Source organism: Asterias amurensis, chromosome 8 (assembly GCF_032118995.1).
Source record: "Asterias amurensis chromosome 8, ASM3211899v1".
Taxonomy (NCBI): Eukaryota; Metazoa; Echinodermata; class Asteroidea; order Forcipulatida; family Asteriidae; genus Asterias; species Asterias amurensis.
The window spans coordinates 13,875,833-13,892,857 of NC_092655.1; the positions used below are offsets into that span (position 1 = coordinate 13,875,833).

A 17,025-nucleotide genomic window follows, 5' to 3' on the forward strand; every position below is an offset into this window, starting at 1 on the left:
GAGCAACGGAGAGCTGTTGGTAGTATAAAACACTGTGAGAAACGGCTCCCTCTAAATATACTTAAAAGTTTAGAGAAAGAGGTAATTTCTCACATGTTAAAAGACTTAAGGCGTGAAGCCTTTTTTAGACATCTGAAGGCAAACAAATGTGTGCAACAATTGTGTTTTTCTTTTCTTTTTTCCTTGCAACTTCGATGACCAATTTAGTCCAAATGTTCACAGATTTGTTAGTTTATGTGGGAACCACCAAGTGAGAATACTACAATCACCAAAGGTGCCCTGTGCCTTTAACAGGTATGAAACTAGCAAAGCATAACGAATCACGTCATACGGATCTATAAGTCACCATTGATCCATGGAATATTACCACACTGAACCCTGAGAAAGGAATTCCCACAGTCAAGTCCGACTTTACAATCCACCACATGTTGAACGCATTTACCATATAATCCCAAAGTAAAAAATAGGTTACGTAAACTGACATGGTGACTTTTATCAACATCGTTTTAGTCTGCGTCGTGCCCTAAAATCAACATACTACATTTGCCGTACTTTTCTGTTGATGCGATGGAACATTTCAACTTGTTGAAACTTGAGAGGAACGCTAGTCGAAACGTCGGGGATAATCAACTAACTCTTGCTAGAGCCACACCTCTAAAAATAATTTGTAATTGTAATAACAACAATACACAATTCTTATTTAAAAGCGCTACTTTTATCACCATCGCTTCAGTCTGCGTCGTGCATCCTACACATAGACCGTACTTTTCTGTTGATATGCGATGGGACAACTCAACTTGTTGAAACTTGAGAGAACGCTAGTCGAAACGTCGGGGATAATCAAGTACCTCTTGCTGAAGCCACACCTGTAAAGATAATTTGTAATCATAATAATAACAATACACAATTCTTATTTAAAAGCGCTACTTTTATCAGCAGCGCTTTAGTCTGCATCGTTCCCTAAAATCAACATCCTACATACTTTTCTGTTGATGCGATGGGACAATTCAACTTGTTGAAACTTGAGAGAATGCTAGTCGAAACGTCGGGGATAATCAAGTACCTCTTACTAGAGCCACACCTTTAAAGATAATTTGTAATAATTATAATAAAACACAGCTCTAATATTTAAAAGCGGATAATTATTACAATGAAGTCTCTTGTGCGTTGGGGTGGGTAAAAATGTGTTTTTTGAGTTGCAACTTGTCTAGGGTGGGGCGGTTTTTGGTGTGGTATGGAAGATTGTTCCATAGTTCAGGTGAATTGAGCTCGATTTGGGCACTTTGACCATTTGATTTGATGAGGTTTTGCTCCCGGAGTGAATGGTTATTCATAGTGATACTTCCTGATTAATTTTTGGAGGTCATTGATAGATGATATTGTCTGATTAATTGGGTTCTAGACCATTTCATGTGTACATTTGTAGATCAAAACAAATAATATTATAAAAGTTATCGTGGATTTTCCTGGTAGCCAACGAAGTACATCGTGTACCTCTCTTTTTAATATTACACTGAAAATTGTCTTTTTCCGAATTGTGATCCACGAAATCATAAGTTAGATCAAGTTGGTAATTTGTGCTCAAAAATGTGTGGTCCAACCTTTAAGGAATGCTTTTCTTTTAAGGCACCGGAATCTATTGGTAATCACTGTGAGCGTAAAAACTTACTTGTTCAATGGAGAGCTGTTGATAGTACAAAATATTGTGATAAACAGCTTCTTCTGACGTAATGTTGTTTGTGATAAAGAAGTAATTTCCACTAAAATATTTGAATTCGATTTCCATACCTCAGAATTTGATTTTGATGTATCGAAATCGAGCATCTGAAAGCTAACAACTTCGTGTGACAAGGGTGTCTTTTCTTCCGTTATTACCTCGCAACTTCGACGACCAATTAATTGTTACAGTTTTGTTATTTTATGCATATATTGAGATACACCAAGTGAGAAGACTGGTCTTTGGCAATTACCAAAGGTGTCCAGTGTCTACATACTGCACAACGGGCCGGCAAAAAGCAGACGACTGCCGTCGAGCAGCAGCGATGCCTTTTGGGCATATTAGTTTAATGTGACCAAACCTGGGCTGCGAGGGAAACTTGGCAGGGCCTCTTGATTGAAAAAACATGTTTATGATTGCTATCATAATATAAAGGTGGCTTGATAAGGAATGTTGTCGTTCAAATTATTACAATCTGATTAGAATTCTCTCGATTATAAAATACATACATGCATTAAAATAACAACACGGGTTTTTTTTATGAGCTCTACGGTTATATAGAATTTGAGGCATTGCTCTATACGGTTTGTATAAATACAAGCTCTATCTGTTATGTTATGAGAAGATACGGTATTTCGTTACCAAAAAATATATTGTATAAACATAAAAGTACTTCAACTGTTATTTACAATGATGGGACGAGCTTGGTCAAACTCCACATAGAAGGAAATTTTGACGAATAAATTACCCTTATTTGTTTGCTTTTCAAATTATATACAGTGAACATACATGGTAGACAATATAGACCCTGTATGTTTTGTAGACTTTAGACCTTATAATGATCGAGAGTTTGCAAAAAAGATCGCCGTGTTTGATAAGTTTCTTTATCCACAATTAAAGTTGAACTAAAATATTGCTGTAGAGTAAGTTCGCGTGACATTGAAAAGTTCCCAGGTTTTTCCTAATAATCGAGGTTCTCCTTTTTGAAAGACTCATCAGTTATGAAGAAGAAAACGACACTGTTTGTGAAGAGAAAATTCGGTACAACATGTGCACGTCAGAAACACTTCCACTGAAGTAACTATCTGATGGGGGCACGGGGAAGGGTGCACCGGGAGGGGAGGGGGCGGCACAGTGGCACTTAACCCATCTGGATGGACCTTGGTGCATTTAACAAAAATTACATGCCGATTAAGTAGGCCTTCTTGTTTGTTTACCTTCGCTGCAGATTATCTTTAAAACAAAATGACAATAGCGTAACAACACAAGAGCGCTAAATAGGGTCTTGCCTAGTACAAATGCACACAGAAAATCAAATTTTAATTTAAAATAGCCAGAACTGCTTCTCCCCAGTATAACAAAATCGTTAGCCCCTTGTGCTAATAAAATATTGCGCTGTAGTTCAGCCATTGAGGCAAACGTTGTTTTGGAACCCCTTACAATTCGCGGGTAAAAAAATGTTTGATTGAGGGACCCTTTGCGAAGCAAAATGTCCATCACCCTTACAACTTACAAGAAGGTAGTATAAGGTCTGTTCACTAATTGGCTCTCATAATAAAGGGTAGATTTTACAAGAGGAAACAAAAATGCACAATAGCAATTTTCAAAGATGCACTGTGATTCTTTATTAATTTGCTGCGTCACTCCACGGTCAGTGCATGGTACTTCAAAGCACCATCCAGATCGTGGGAAACTTGGGTGTAACTGTACGGTAGCGAGGGTAAGCATTGAAACTTAACAGCTATGAAGTGGCGACCTAATACTTAAGTAGGGACTCTTCACGACAACGGAGACTCTAAGGATCCTGGTCTATCGATACAATTTAATTAAACGACAATTACGTACGAATTAGTCTTGTATACCAATACCAGTCGTTAATGTCTGTCAGGGTGATAGCGAAACGATTATCCCGCATCTATACTCTCGCGAGACTGCTGTTTCGCGCGAGACTACGCTCTAAATGTAAAAGAGTGAATAACACCACTCTTTACATTTCGAGTTGTCCCGGCCCATAAACGGCTCTTTGAAAAGAGTGGTGGTTATGTCACTCTTTTTAGAGGGGTTTTACCCCATGACAGAGTGAAAAAAATCACTCAAAAAGATGCAAACTTGAATCTTAAAAGAGTGGAAAACCACTCGAAAAAGAGTTGTCCCATATATGGCTCTTTAGTGCTTTTTTCCACTCTTTTGCTCGCATGATTACCGTCTCAATTTTGTTTCTTCAGTACATCAAGTTTGCCACAGCCATTGTGCTTTTCAATGCAGAAATCTTTTTTTCTTTCCAAATCCATTGAAAAAAGGGAATCCTTAAACAAAAAATTAGGACAAACTTTTTGAGGATGGCAAAACAGAATTTGTTTACGGTCCGGTAGTCGTGGGAGCAGGATACCAGGCACAGATTCCACTTTGTAACATGGTATGTTTGGCTGGTAACCTATTCGTCAAGAATATTCTGTGTGTGTACTATAAGCTTTTTCTGATCAAATTGGGTCCCTGTGTCGTTGCGGGGTGCTAGGACCGATCGCTTTATCGATCTGTCAGTCAATATGCCTTGTAGTCTAGAACCCAATTTAAATATATCAAGGGGGTCGACTTCATTTGACGTTTCGTGTTTTCTACCAATAACCCTCTTTAAATAAATTTGCGGGTGATAATCTGCTTTTTCATTGTTCACAATCATATTATACAAACAACATGTCTGTCCCTTGTACCACGCCGAGACATCTCTGAGCAAAATACACAGAATCAATCATTTTAATCAATCAATCAATCAAAATAACTTTATAAAGCGCAAAAATCAAAAGTTTGCTGTAAGGTGCTGATGTATGGGGCACAAACATGAGATACGTTATTGATGATACACCTCCTGAAACAGGTGAGCTTTCAGGAGTGTCTTAAATGTTTGCAGTGAGATGATCCTCTAATGTATTATGGAAGTTTGTCCCAGATTCCGGGTCAATATACAGAAAAGCTAGACTATTGGCAAAAGAGACACACTAATGTACGTCATTGGTAGGCCTGGTTGGCTTGTGCGTAAAGCGCTCGCCTCTCACCAAGGTGACCCCGGTTCGATTCCCGGCCAGAGGGCCATATGCGAGTTGAGTTGTGCGTTGGTTCTCTGCTGTGCCACGAGGGTTTTCCAGACAATCCAGTTTTCCTCCCTCGGGAAAAATCAAACACTTTTGATCTTTGGCTGTGCTCCGTTGTCATAATGGGTTGATGTGGCTAGCAGCTGAATGCGCCCTTGCATGCCTTCTTCTCGAACACGTTGTTGCCGCGTCCTTTCGCAATTTAGCTCTTAGCTGAAAGTAAGGATGATTAGCCCCCCAAATTATTATTAATTATTACTATCACTATACAATAACAACAGATGATAATTTTCGAAGTAATGTGGTTATGGACAGATTTAGCTGTTATCCAACACAGATTGAAAATGAAAAACATATCTGTCGGATACGTTTATCATTTTGTGTATTCCACTTTATTATTCTTCCTGCGTGCACATAACCGCTCCAGATTTTCGGCGACATCTCAAAAACGCTAACACCATTTGAAATTAAATTTGCCCGGGTAAGTTTTATTGTATATAAATTTAAAAAATAACAGTCGAACGGTTAAAAAAAACAATGGTGTACGTTCCCTTTTAGCGCACTAGGGAGTGTCGTGGCCGAGCGGTTACGAGCACCGAATTCAAACTCTGGTGTTTCTGATCAGCAGAGTGTGGGTTCGAATCCCCAGCCGTGACACTTGTGTCTTTAAGCAAGACACATAACCATTGCTTCGTCCTTCGGATGGGACGTAAAGCCGTTGGTCCCATGTGTTGTGTAAACGCATGTAAAAGAACCCAGTACACTTATCGAACAGAGAAGGGGTTCGCCCGGTGTTCCTGGCTGGATTGGCAGCATATTGCGCCACAGCACCTTGTAAACCATTACATGGTGCTTAAGGATTAGGTCTTATATCTCAAAATTCGTCCCCACTTCTTGCAGTAATAATACCTGGCACTTCGTATCCTTTGCCAAAAAAGGCGCGTTATAAATACGGTTATTACATTAGTAAAGTACATGCAACAATTAGAATGTAGTATAAAATAAATGTTGGCTTGAAATGAATTGAATTGAACTGTAGCTCAGAAGCCTGAGGAACCTGCTAACAAAGTGGTGCTTGCTACATGTGAACCGGACACACTTGGGGTCAACCACTTTTATCTTCCACGATAAGTATTGTGGGCTTTGAATTCAACCTTCTTCAAATTCACAAGCCCTCCTCTGTGCATTGAATCGTTACCAGGACAACCTAAATCAGCAATTCACTTATTTCTCGCTTTGTATTGTTCATTAGGCCCGTATTGTCCTCAGAACAATGGTGTAATTATTGATGCAAAGACATCAGAGCGGTAGAATGTAATTGACCTGTGAAATTATCTTTTTTTTTTTGGGGGGGGTGGCTGTGGGGGGGGGGGGGGGTAGGGGGGATGAATAATCAAGTAATGGTTGTTTTGTATCAGGAGTAATATATTGTACCGTTTCGATCCACTTCAGCATTTAGAGCGATCTGTAATTGAAAGGGTTCTGATACTTTTTGTAGGTCAATTCTTTTGGCCACGGGCATGAATCCCCACTCGTCCATGAGCACATTTGCCATGAGCCATTTCATTGAAGAAGAAGAAAACAGCACCCACAACAAAACACCGTATAGCAATAGGAGGAAGTGACAACAATTTAAATGTAATAAAAACCATAGAATGGACTAAAAAGAAACTCAAAATAAAACTGGTACAGAGAGCAACTTTTAAAACAAGTATTTGGGAATAAAAAGTGATATCGTTTTCAATAACCGCAGTACTTCGAAATTAAATGTTTCTCAAAATGATTTTTTATACTTTCGAAAGCTACTGTACTTCTTACCAAAGAAACTTTGTATTGACATTCATTTCTATTACCAAATGTATACACACGTTTTTTAAAGGGAAGGTACACGTTTGGTAATTGTCAAAGACCAGTCTTCTCACTTGGTGTATCCCAAGCATAAAATAACAAGCCTGTGAAAATTTGAGCTAAATTGGTCATCGAAGTTGCGAGAAAACGTTGAGAGACAAAACACCCTTGTTGGACGAAATTGTGTGCTTTCAGATAGGAATAAAAGACTTCTAGCTATTATTATTATTTTAGTGAGAAACACCTCTTTCTCAAAATCTATGCTACTTCAGAGGGAGCCGTTTCTCACAATGTTTTATAGTATCAACAGCTCTCCAATGTTCGATACCAAGTCAGTTTTTAAGTTAATATTTATTTCAGTTATTACCAAACGTGTCCCTTGCCTTTAAGTCACCTCTATACTCACAAAAAAACAGGAACAACAAGAGGTTGAAAAAAACACTGTCAATTACGAACAACAACCCTGTGTCATCAACACTAATGCGAATAATGCACTTCCTTGTATATATGTAGTATAAAAAGGCCTTTCTATTGCAACGTCACAGCCCGAGGTTTTTGTCAACCGAGGTCGGAAGACTATGGAATGTCATAAGTGCAAAAACAGAAACAGATAGCTACTGTTTGTAGCAATAGGATACACCAACTCAGCAGCCAATCATGGGATGTGTTTTGTTTAAATGGAAATTTGCAAAGGTGTTGAATTATGTCACATTTTCTTTTAAAACGATTTAATGTGTTGCTACTATTCGGCCGTCTATGCCAGCCAGGGCAGTTTGTTTATCAACAGTGAAAGGTCTATAGAACTACATCATTGTAGACAACCTTTTGTATTTGCATTTTCCAAGTTTTCCAGTTGACGTTACACCACGAAATGCGGTAGTCACTAAATTGTGTGTTCGCAACTACTGCTAAAAGCCACGAAGAGGCGCGATGGAACAGTGCCCAATTTCATAGAGTTGCTAAGCACTAAAATTTGCTTAGCATGAAATTTCCTCCTTGATAAAAACAGGATTACCAAGAAATTTTCAATTTGTTGCATATTGCTTGTTACAGGTATTCGGCTGATGTTTGCTCATCCTGAATATCATGTGGAGATTTCGTTGGTAATCCTGTTTTTATCGAGGCTGAAAATTCATGCTTAACAATCTTCTGTTCTTAGCAGCTCTATGAAATGGGACCCTGGTAGTAAAAACAACCTTTTTCTGCCCCCCCCCCCACACCAACTCAGACCAGTTTAACAAAATCAAGGCTCGATTGTCATAATAGTTTGCCTTTCAAGTTCAAGGCTATATCGTTTTTCTTTCTCCACTAAACATGTACTCCCCACCCTCATGTATTACCTGGGCCCAATTTCATAGAGCTGCTTAAGCAAAAAAATTTGCTTAAGCAAAAAAATCTTTGCTTTGTAAAATCAGATTACCGGCTAAGACTCCACTCAATTGTTATGCTAAGTAAACAACAGCGTAATATTAGTCACGAGCAATGTACATGTCATGAAATATTTGCCAGTAACATGTGTAAAATAAGCAAGCTATTTTCGTGCTTAAGCAAATTTTTTGCTTAAGCAGCTCTATGAAATTGGGCCCTGTTACCATGTATTTGTGTAACTGCATGACGAAGTAATACATCAGAATGTACATTATGTATATCACTGTGACGTCACCCATAGCCTTGACTCAAGACGTATGATCTGTCTTGTTCACGTTGTTGCCAATTCACCAATTTAAGCCCGGTTCATACTTCCTGCGAATGCGAATGCGACACGAATGTTGACGTCACAAATTCGCAACGAATTAACTCTGCTGAATTCACTTGCGAATATCGCTGCGAAAGGAGGGTTGTGACGTGAAATTCAAGTCAAATTCGCTTCGCATTCGCCTTCGCATGAAGTATGAACCGGGCTTTTGGAGATGCCAATTTTAAGCATGCCTAGTTGGACGCTTTTCAATCGATCACGTTGGTGTACAATGTCGCAAACTTCAACGTGACGCCGTGTGTGAATTGTACATTCGTCACAAAAATTGCTTTATTGCAAAATACTTGCACCATACGCTACTTCCTACACGTCTGCTCTCTTATTGTAAAAGAGTGAAAAGGCACTCTTTGAAGAGCTGTATGAAGGACAACTCCTTTTGGAGTGGTCTACCACTCTTTTAGATTGAAGTTTGCATCTTTTTGAGTGATTTTTCACTCTGTCCTGGAGTTAAACCCCTCTAAAAGAGTGAAATAACCGCCACTCTTTTTGAAGATCCATATTAGGCACAGCTCAAAATGTAAAGAGTGGTGTTTTTCACTCTTACATTTAGGGAGTACCAATGCTACCTAGACCAAGACCAAGACCCTGGCCCACTTTTACCGTATGTTTACATAGTCCTTTCTGCTAATTTGCTTCTATTTGAGCGAACACATGGCCCAAAACTTGTGATTCAGTTGCAATGGGTATGTAGTGAAACCTTTTCATGTTTGGGAAACATTCTAGAGGCAGTTTGCAGTTGTGCACAGCCACCATGATCGGTGCACATTTTTGTTTGTGTCCATGTGGACAACAGTTTGAAAACCACGACGCAGAAGTAATCTCAATGTTAGTGATAATAATATCAATCAACAATCACTGCGTCAATGGTGAATAAAAAAATCTTGAAGTTGTTTATCTTTTGTTAGTGTATTGCATCCGTTTGTTTATTTCATAAAAACAACATTAACAAGGGATGTACAGTTTGGTATGGCAACCGATGGTTTGAATTGCACTGGTACAGCATAAAAGTTTATCCAAATAGTATCTAAAAGGTTAAACACACATTAGGCAATGAGCAAGAATTTAAAACAATCAAAACACCAAACAATTAGCCAGCACTAAACCAGAATGAGACTTAAAAAACAAAACGTTATCAAAGGGACACAATGTGGATAGAAAAGCCATCATTAAAGACCATACAGATCAACAAAAAAAACTCTTGGAGTTTGTCCAATACAAGATTCCTTCTGGGTCCAATTTCATAGAGCTGCTAAGCACAACAAATTTGCTTAGCATGAAATGTTTGCCTTGATAAAAACAGGATTTCCCAACCAATTTTTTTTGTGATTTTCAAGATAACCATACAACAGCTGAATACCAGTTAAACTAGGAAATGCAACAAAATGGAAATTTAGTTGGTAATCCTGTTCTTATCAAGGAAGAAATTTCATGCTGTAGCAAATTTTCGTGCTTAGCAGCTCTATGAAATTGGGCCCTGGTGTGTTTGTAACAAAAGGTGTACCCATGATTATGGCTTTGCAAAGTAACCATATGTGAAATCCCAACGCAGTTTTACACCATTCCAGTACTATGTGGCACAGATTTCACTCGCCTTCACTTCTCCCGAAATAGCCCCCAAAAATTTATTAATACATTTTTTTTTGAAGGTTGATAAATAGGGCGAGTCTTTTATACATTCAATTCGTGCAGTTTTGTTTGCATTTGTCATTAGCCAATACTCAAATGCAAGGTCACGCTTCGTTCCTTTTTTCGTTTTAGTTATCAGAGAATAGTTTCGGCAGTAAAGATTGGACAAAGGTTTTTTTTTTTATTTTTTTTTTTTTTTTAACACGGCATTCCAAAACCATTATATGCATCACGTACCTTCTTTTGTTGATGGGGACAAAAACGTTAGCTGTCGTAGCTTGTAACCCACTCTAATAGAGATTTGACAATGTTCGCTATGTACAAATACAACTAGCGAAGTGGAAAACAAAAAGTTCCCTAAGAGTTTATGGCTTACATTATTTTGAAAGCAAAAGTTGTTATTTGCAATGTTTGATGTACAGAAGTTTATTGACAACAAATGCCCCGTCCCATTCAGATTCACACGCATGCCATGGTCCACTGCAGTTAGAAGATAACCATCTGGAAACGTAAATAGCTCATTTATTAACCTTTTTTTTTTTTTTTTTTTTTTTTGCAAAGCTATAATTTTTCCAAATGTCGAAGAGACAGTTTACAACCATCGAAGTGGAAAACAAAAAGTTCCCTAAGAGTTTATGGCTTACATTATTTTGAAAGCAAAAGTTGTTATTTGTAATGTTTGAGTACAGAAGTTTATTGACAACAAATGTCCGCCCCAGTCAGATCTACACGCATGCCATGGTCCACTGCAGTTAGAAGACAACCTACTAACCGTGGGAAACGTAAATAGCTCATTTATTTACCTGATTTTTTTTTTTTTTTTGCAAAGCTATACTTTTTCCAAATGTCGAAGAGACAGTTTGATACTGAAGCGTTTTGCCGCCACCTGATATGTTTTGTTCTCTCTTATGGTGTACGTACAGGATACGTTATCATGTACGCAAACGATAAATCCAATTTACCGTGTACATGCACGACAACGTATCATGTACGTACATAATCAATCCAACTTTACCTCGTATGTACGTACACGTAAACTTATCGTGTACATACACGATCGTGTACGTATACAATTAGTTATCAAGCTTGGACTTATAATGTACGTACACGATAAGAGAGATTTTTTTTTATTTTCATGTGGTGGCAATACGCTTCCGTAGTTTGACATAGCAAAATAAATAAATAGTAATTTTAAAATGTTGTTTATGTTATTTAGAATGTGTTTCTCTGCCTCAACATCTCAAGGACACACATGACATCTCTCAATTCCAACATTCTCTCAAAACCCATCTCTTCAGATTAGCCTTTGCAGATATTGAGTGAAGTTTTTTTTCTTGTTCTTTGACCAGCGCCTTTGAATGTTCCACAGATTTAGTGCGCTTTATAAATGCTGTATTATTATTATTATTATTATTTACACTGTAAAGCCACAGTATTTTTGTGCACAAGCCTAATGTAGAAAATGTTTTCTAACTAGAGATTCCGAGCCAGTCATCCTGTCAGGTATCCTGCCTCATAGTTGTCGGTACTGCATACTCCTAAGGAGTTTAGTATGGTTCCTTGATCAAAACTTGGTTTTAAAGCCATTGGACACTTTCCGTAAACAGTATTGTCCAAGGCCCACGCTTCGTGTATCACAATTTCTATATAAAATAACAAACCTGTGAAAATTTAGGCTCAATCAGTCATCTGAGTCGGGAGAAAATAACGGGAAAACCCACCCTTGTTTCCGCACGTTTCGCCGTGTCATGACATGTGTTTAAAGAATTGATATTGTTTTAATGTTTTCTCAAAAGTAAAGCATTTCATGGAATAACATTTCAAGAGAAGTCTTTCACCATTACCTTCCGTAAACCCTGTTAGTTATTTGTAAATCTGTGAACTTTTATTTTGTTTTCTGTACCGAAAGTGTCCAATGGCTTTAACAAGTGCTTGATCAATACACATTATTGTTATAGTCTCAGTTCTTGATCTTCCATGATACCCAAGCCTACATCCGTAGATGGACTGTAAAATAGGTAACCCCGTTTGCCTTTATTTGACGAACCGTCATACGCTAATCCATAGGATTTTTCCACCAAGCTTTGAGCACCAAATTTCTTTCATTTTTTTTAATTTACTAATTCTCGTTGTGAAGCCAATATTTCTCAGAAAAGTGAATTAATCACTAAAGTCAAGTACCCCCATAGAGACAAGGAAGGTAGATTCAGATTTAGATGTGAACAGGAAATCCTATAGCGAAGTTTTCCAGGGAAAGCGAACGCAAAATCATGGGTAGATTCAGATTTAGATGTGAACAGGAAATCCTATAGCGAAGTTTTCCAGGGAAAGGGAACGCAAAATCTAGACTTGTGAACTTGTTTATGGTCCCACGCGGTGAGATAGTCAAAGTTGCAGCGGTGCTCTCCGCGCGAACTGCTTGTTGCGCTGCCCGAAGTCGGCAACCAGCTGTTCGCATGAGAGCAGTGACAACTCAGTCTCGCTACCATTGATCTCTACCATGGGCAGCGCGGCGTATCGATACCTCTCGTCTCGGCGCGGTGAGATCGATCACCCCTGGGAACGAGGTTGGTGACAACTCGACTATCTCACCGCACGGGACCATTAACGACTTGTCCACAAGTCTAGGTGCTAGATACACCAATCCGGATGCGCAAGTTCTAAGCACCGCGTTTCATGCTGCGGTGTACCTTTGCCTAGTTTTGTGCACAAAAACACGAGAAAATCGTTTCCCTTTTCTATTTTTATGGGAATTGAATGTATTCCTCGACAATCTATACAATTTCCCTGACATGGCTGATATTAACTACATTATTGATAGATTTTTAAAATTAAGCAACAAGTAAAATACTGAAATTTTTCTAACAATTGGCGATGCATGGCATTAAACTAGCGACTATATGCAGTTTCTGCGTCTATGACCCCTAACTCAACTATAAGACAAGCACCGTTTTCAAAATGATTCGGTTTCTATTTAGTTGCAAATAATGTGGACCAGTGATCTACATTGGCATATCATGATGTCATGTCAAGGAAATTGTGTAAATCGTTGAGGAAAACATCTATTTTCCATAGAGAGTGAAAAGGAACATGATTTCATGATGTCTTTGTGCACAATATTAGGCAGTGGTGCGCGGTGCCCAATAATTGCTCGCTCAGATTGAAGTATACATGTGTAAATAGAGTTGGAGGTACACACCGCCAACTCACCCGCCATAATGGGTCAAATGAAGTGTCAATCCTTTATGATTGGGAGTTTACGAACTCAGAGGTCTCCTTTGTAAAAGGGAACCCATGAGTTTGGTAACAAAAGAGTGTTTCTCTTGAATCACAACATTCCCCGTCATGATTGTCATGGGGTCCATTCAGTTAAAGGATTTGGGTACTTTTTAAAAATGTCCATTGATTTACATTAAACTTATAGGGTTTGAAGATAATGCTAGTGGAAAGCTTCCCTTCAAATATTACTTACTGAGGTGCTGTAGTTTTTTTAGAAATGAGTAAAACAATGTCATGAAAATACGTTTGTAAATGATTAAAATAATTTTCGTCTCATGAGACGAAAATTATTTTTATGACATTGTTTTACTCATTTCCCAAAAACTACAGCACCTCAGCACGTAATATTTTCAGGGAAGCTTTCTACTGTCGTTATATTCAAACTGTGTAAGTTTAGTGTAAATCTGTGGACATTGTGTTTTTTGTCCTACAAAAGTTACATAGACCCTTTAAAGGAACGTTACAGAATTGGTAAGAAAACAAAATCGTGAAGATCGCAGATTTACATAAAACTTACACCGTCTGATGATGATGATAGTAGAAAACATCCCTTGAAATATTTCTGCCTGAAATTTCATATTTGATGAGAAATAAATATTTTAACTTTGCGTTTGGAGTTTATCGCTTAGTGAGCGTTTTATTGATTTTTGTCAAGCAAAATGTGTAATCGGGTTTTCACTATTTTCTCGTGACCCAGATGGCCGATCAATCTCAAACTTCTTTAGGTTTTTTCAGTTTATGTATATGGTGGATTTCATAAAGTGCTTACACTGCCAGCAACTGTTATGTAAGCAAAACCAATTCTGTAATGTTCCCTTTAAAGGCAGTGGACACTATTGGTAATTACTCAAAATAATTATTAGCATTAAACCTCACTTGGTAACGAGTAAAGGGGAGAGGTTGATGGTATAAAACATTGCGAGAAACAGCTCCCTCTGAAGTGACGTAGTTTTCGAGAAAGAAGTAATTTTCCACGAATTTGATTTCGAGACCTCAAGTTTAGAATTTGAGGTCTCGAAATCAAGCATCAGCACACAACTTCGTGTGACAAGGGTGTTTTTTTTTTTCAATATTATCTCGCAAATTCGACGACCGATTGAGCTCAAATTTTCACAGGTTTGTTATTGTATGCATATGTTGAGATACACCAACTGTGAAGACAAGTCTTTGACAATTACCAATAGTGTCCACTGTCTTTAAATCAAACTCAGTGAGTATAACCTCGACCTTGCCCTTGCAGTAATAAAAACACGACTGTACAGTCTCGCACTTTCACAATCATAAACCGTCTACATTTTGTTATAATAGAAAACACATTTGGCAATTTAGTTGCCACAGTGGTTGTCATTTATACATTTGGAAAGATACCCGCGAGGTCTCTAGGGCTGTAATTAAAATTATATGGCTGAAATTTGTATTTTGTATTTTTAACTCTTTGAATTTAACATCTCTTATATCGTTTCGGTACCCGCTGCCAAAACATAGGATTCGAACTGCCTCTAGCTACCAGGCAACCTCTAGTTGGTAAGACACTGCTCTAGAATTGCAAGGGTCGTGGGTTCGAATCCCACCCGAGTAACATGCCTGTGATATGTGTTCACAGGACACGGGAAAGTTCACGGGAAAGTACTGCTAACACACATCAGTGTATGGGTAAAAAAAAACAGAATTAATATTCTTTGAAATTTGTATTTTTTATCTCTTTGTGGTTCGACTGCAATTCAGCATTTGGCTGCGCCTGTCTTTGTTTTTAAAGGCAGTGGACACTATTGGTAATTACTCAAAATAAGTATTAGCATAAAACCTCACTTGGTAACGAGTAATGGGGAGAGGTTGATAGTATAAAACATTGTGAGAAACGGCTCCCTCTGAAGTGACGTAGTTTTTGAGAAAGAAGTAATTTTCCACGAATTTGACTTCGAGACCTCAAGTTTAGAATTAGAGGTCTCGAAATCAAGCATCTGAAAGTACACAACTTCGTGTGACCAGAGTGTTTTTTCTTTCATTATTATCTCGCAACTTCGATTACCATTTGAGCTCCAAGTCATTTGATTACCAAGTCATCTAACAATCCATATAGACTGAGTTGTTATGGTTCAAAAGGGAAAAGGGCAACAACAAAAAGTTACAGAATGGAAGCTTATTCGATAAGCCGAGGTTTGTAGAAATCAACATGTCGACAGACAGAGACAAGGCAGACAAACATAAATTATCACGTAGGCCCCTAGATACCGAAACAGAAAACCGCCCAAACAACAACAAAAAACTTACAAACAACAACACCAACGCTAAGTTTTGAATTGAATGAAAATGATGTCCTTGCAAATCAGTTATTTGGAAGAGAGCCAAACGAAGAGATAATGGCTCTTTTGATTGAGAGTTTAGGTCGACTGACGGCTGGGTTTTGTCTTCGTCAAAAACATTCAACAAGCGAGAACCATGACTAAGCTCGATCTTAAACCATGACCAGCTTATTGAACAAAATCTCACGTATACATCAAAATGCAGATGACCTAAAAGAAAAGTGCAATCGTTATTTAAACTGTAAATAGAATTAAATTGAGGTGTTGAAAACTTCTAACCAACCAAAAAGTGAAGTGGAAATACAATGGGAATACCTGTACGATGATTGGGATTCGTCGCATCAAAATCCTACAAAATCACGCAGCTAATAATTCTAACGCCGATCTTTCTTGATTGGGTTTCAAACTTTGTCTACACACTTTGTATTTTAGACTTGTGTGGCTTGTAGTGGGTTTGGGTTTTTTTTTTTTTTTTTTTTTTTTTTGGGGGGGGGTTGTTTTATGGTAGGTAATAATTTTATGTAAATTTTGTAAATTTGTTGTTTAAAAGGCCGAAATGAATTTCCCATCGTGGATATTACAGTGCATTGAAATTGAATTTGATGAATTTGTATTTACACTTAATGTTGTTGATGTTTTTGTCTTGACGTCATTGTGACGACGTGCCGTCATCTTGACGACGTCAATGCCATGCGGATCCCGCTCAAAAAGCAAACGTGTCTTGTCTGTAAGCCACGTCAGTGTGACGTCATACTGACTGTCTCCTTTTGTACCGGTCAAAAACTAGTAGAAGTAGACTGGTCCCCTGTCTTTCGGGCACAATGATTTCATTGGATACAGTGATTTCATTGGATAAATGTGGAGTGACGTAAGCTTTCCATATCTGTGTTTTGATTGTTCCGAGTTGTCTGTACTTTCGGTCGTCTGCATGCGATGTACATTACGTTTGTGTGTACATGCACATTGCATGTTTTCTATAGGCCCTACTTGTACGTATGATTTGACTGCGAATCCCCATGTGAAATGAAAGCGAGTTCAAAGGTACATTTATACCGATGCGGACGTACACCCAAAGGCAGGTATCTGGCGTTATTCACGAGCATTCAAGTGTGACGTCAGATGTTCAGGCTGTCCAAGAAGATGGATCTGATTTGTCTTCATCCCGTCGTAGCAAATCAGTGTTATAATAAACTCACGGCGCGGAATCTAATTTTATTTTCCCGCGTAGTGGCGTCACTTTGCATAGAACACCGGCATCGGTTGACGACATCAACCAGTTGGGATGTCGTCTGTAAAGAGGAGATTACTGCATTAAAGCCACGTAATAGAAATGTAATTTTGCTCTCTGCGTTTAATGGTGCACCTTTGACAAGAACATTTCCTTGTTTGAAGGCTGTATAGACGTCA

At 38.3% G+C, this 17,025-nt stretch overlaps 1 protein-coding gene across 1 annotated transcript in view; it reads left to right on the forward strand.

Annotated features, from left to right (window-relative positions):
- The window catches only part of LOC139940899 (uncharacterized), a 44,199-nt gene that overhangs the window by 1,005 nt on the left and 26,169 nt on the right, over window positions 1–17,025 (forward strand). The gene's annotated exons all lie outside the window — the stretch shown is intronic.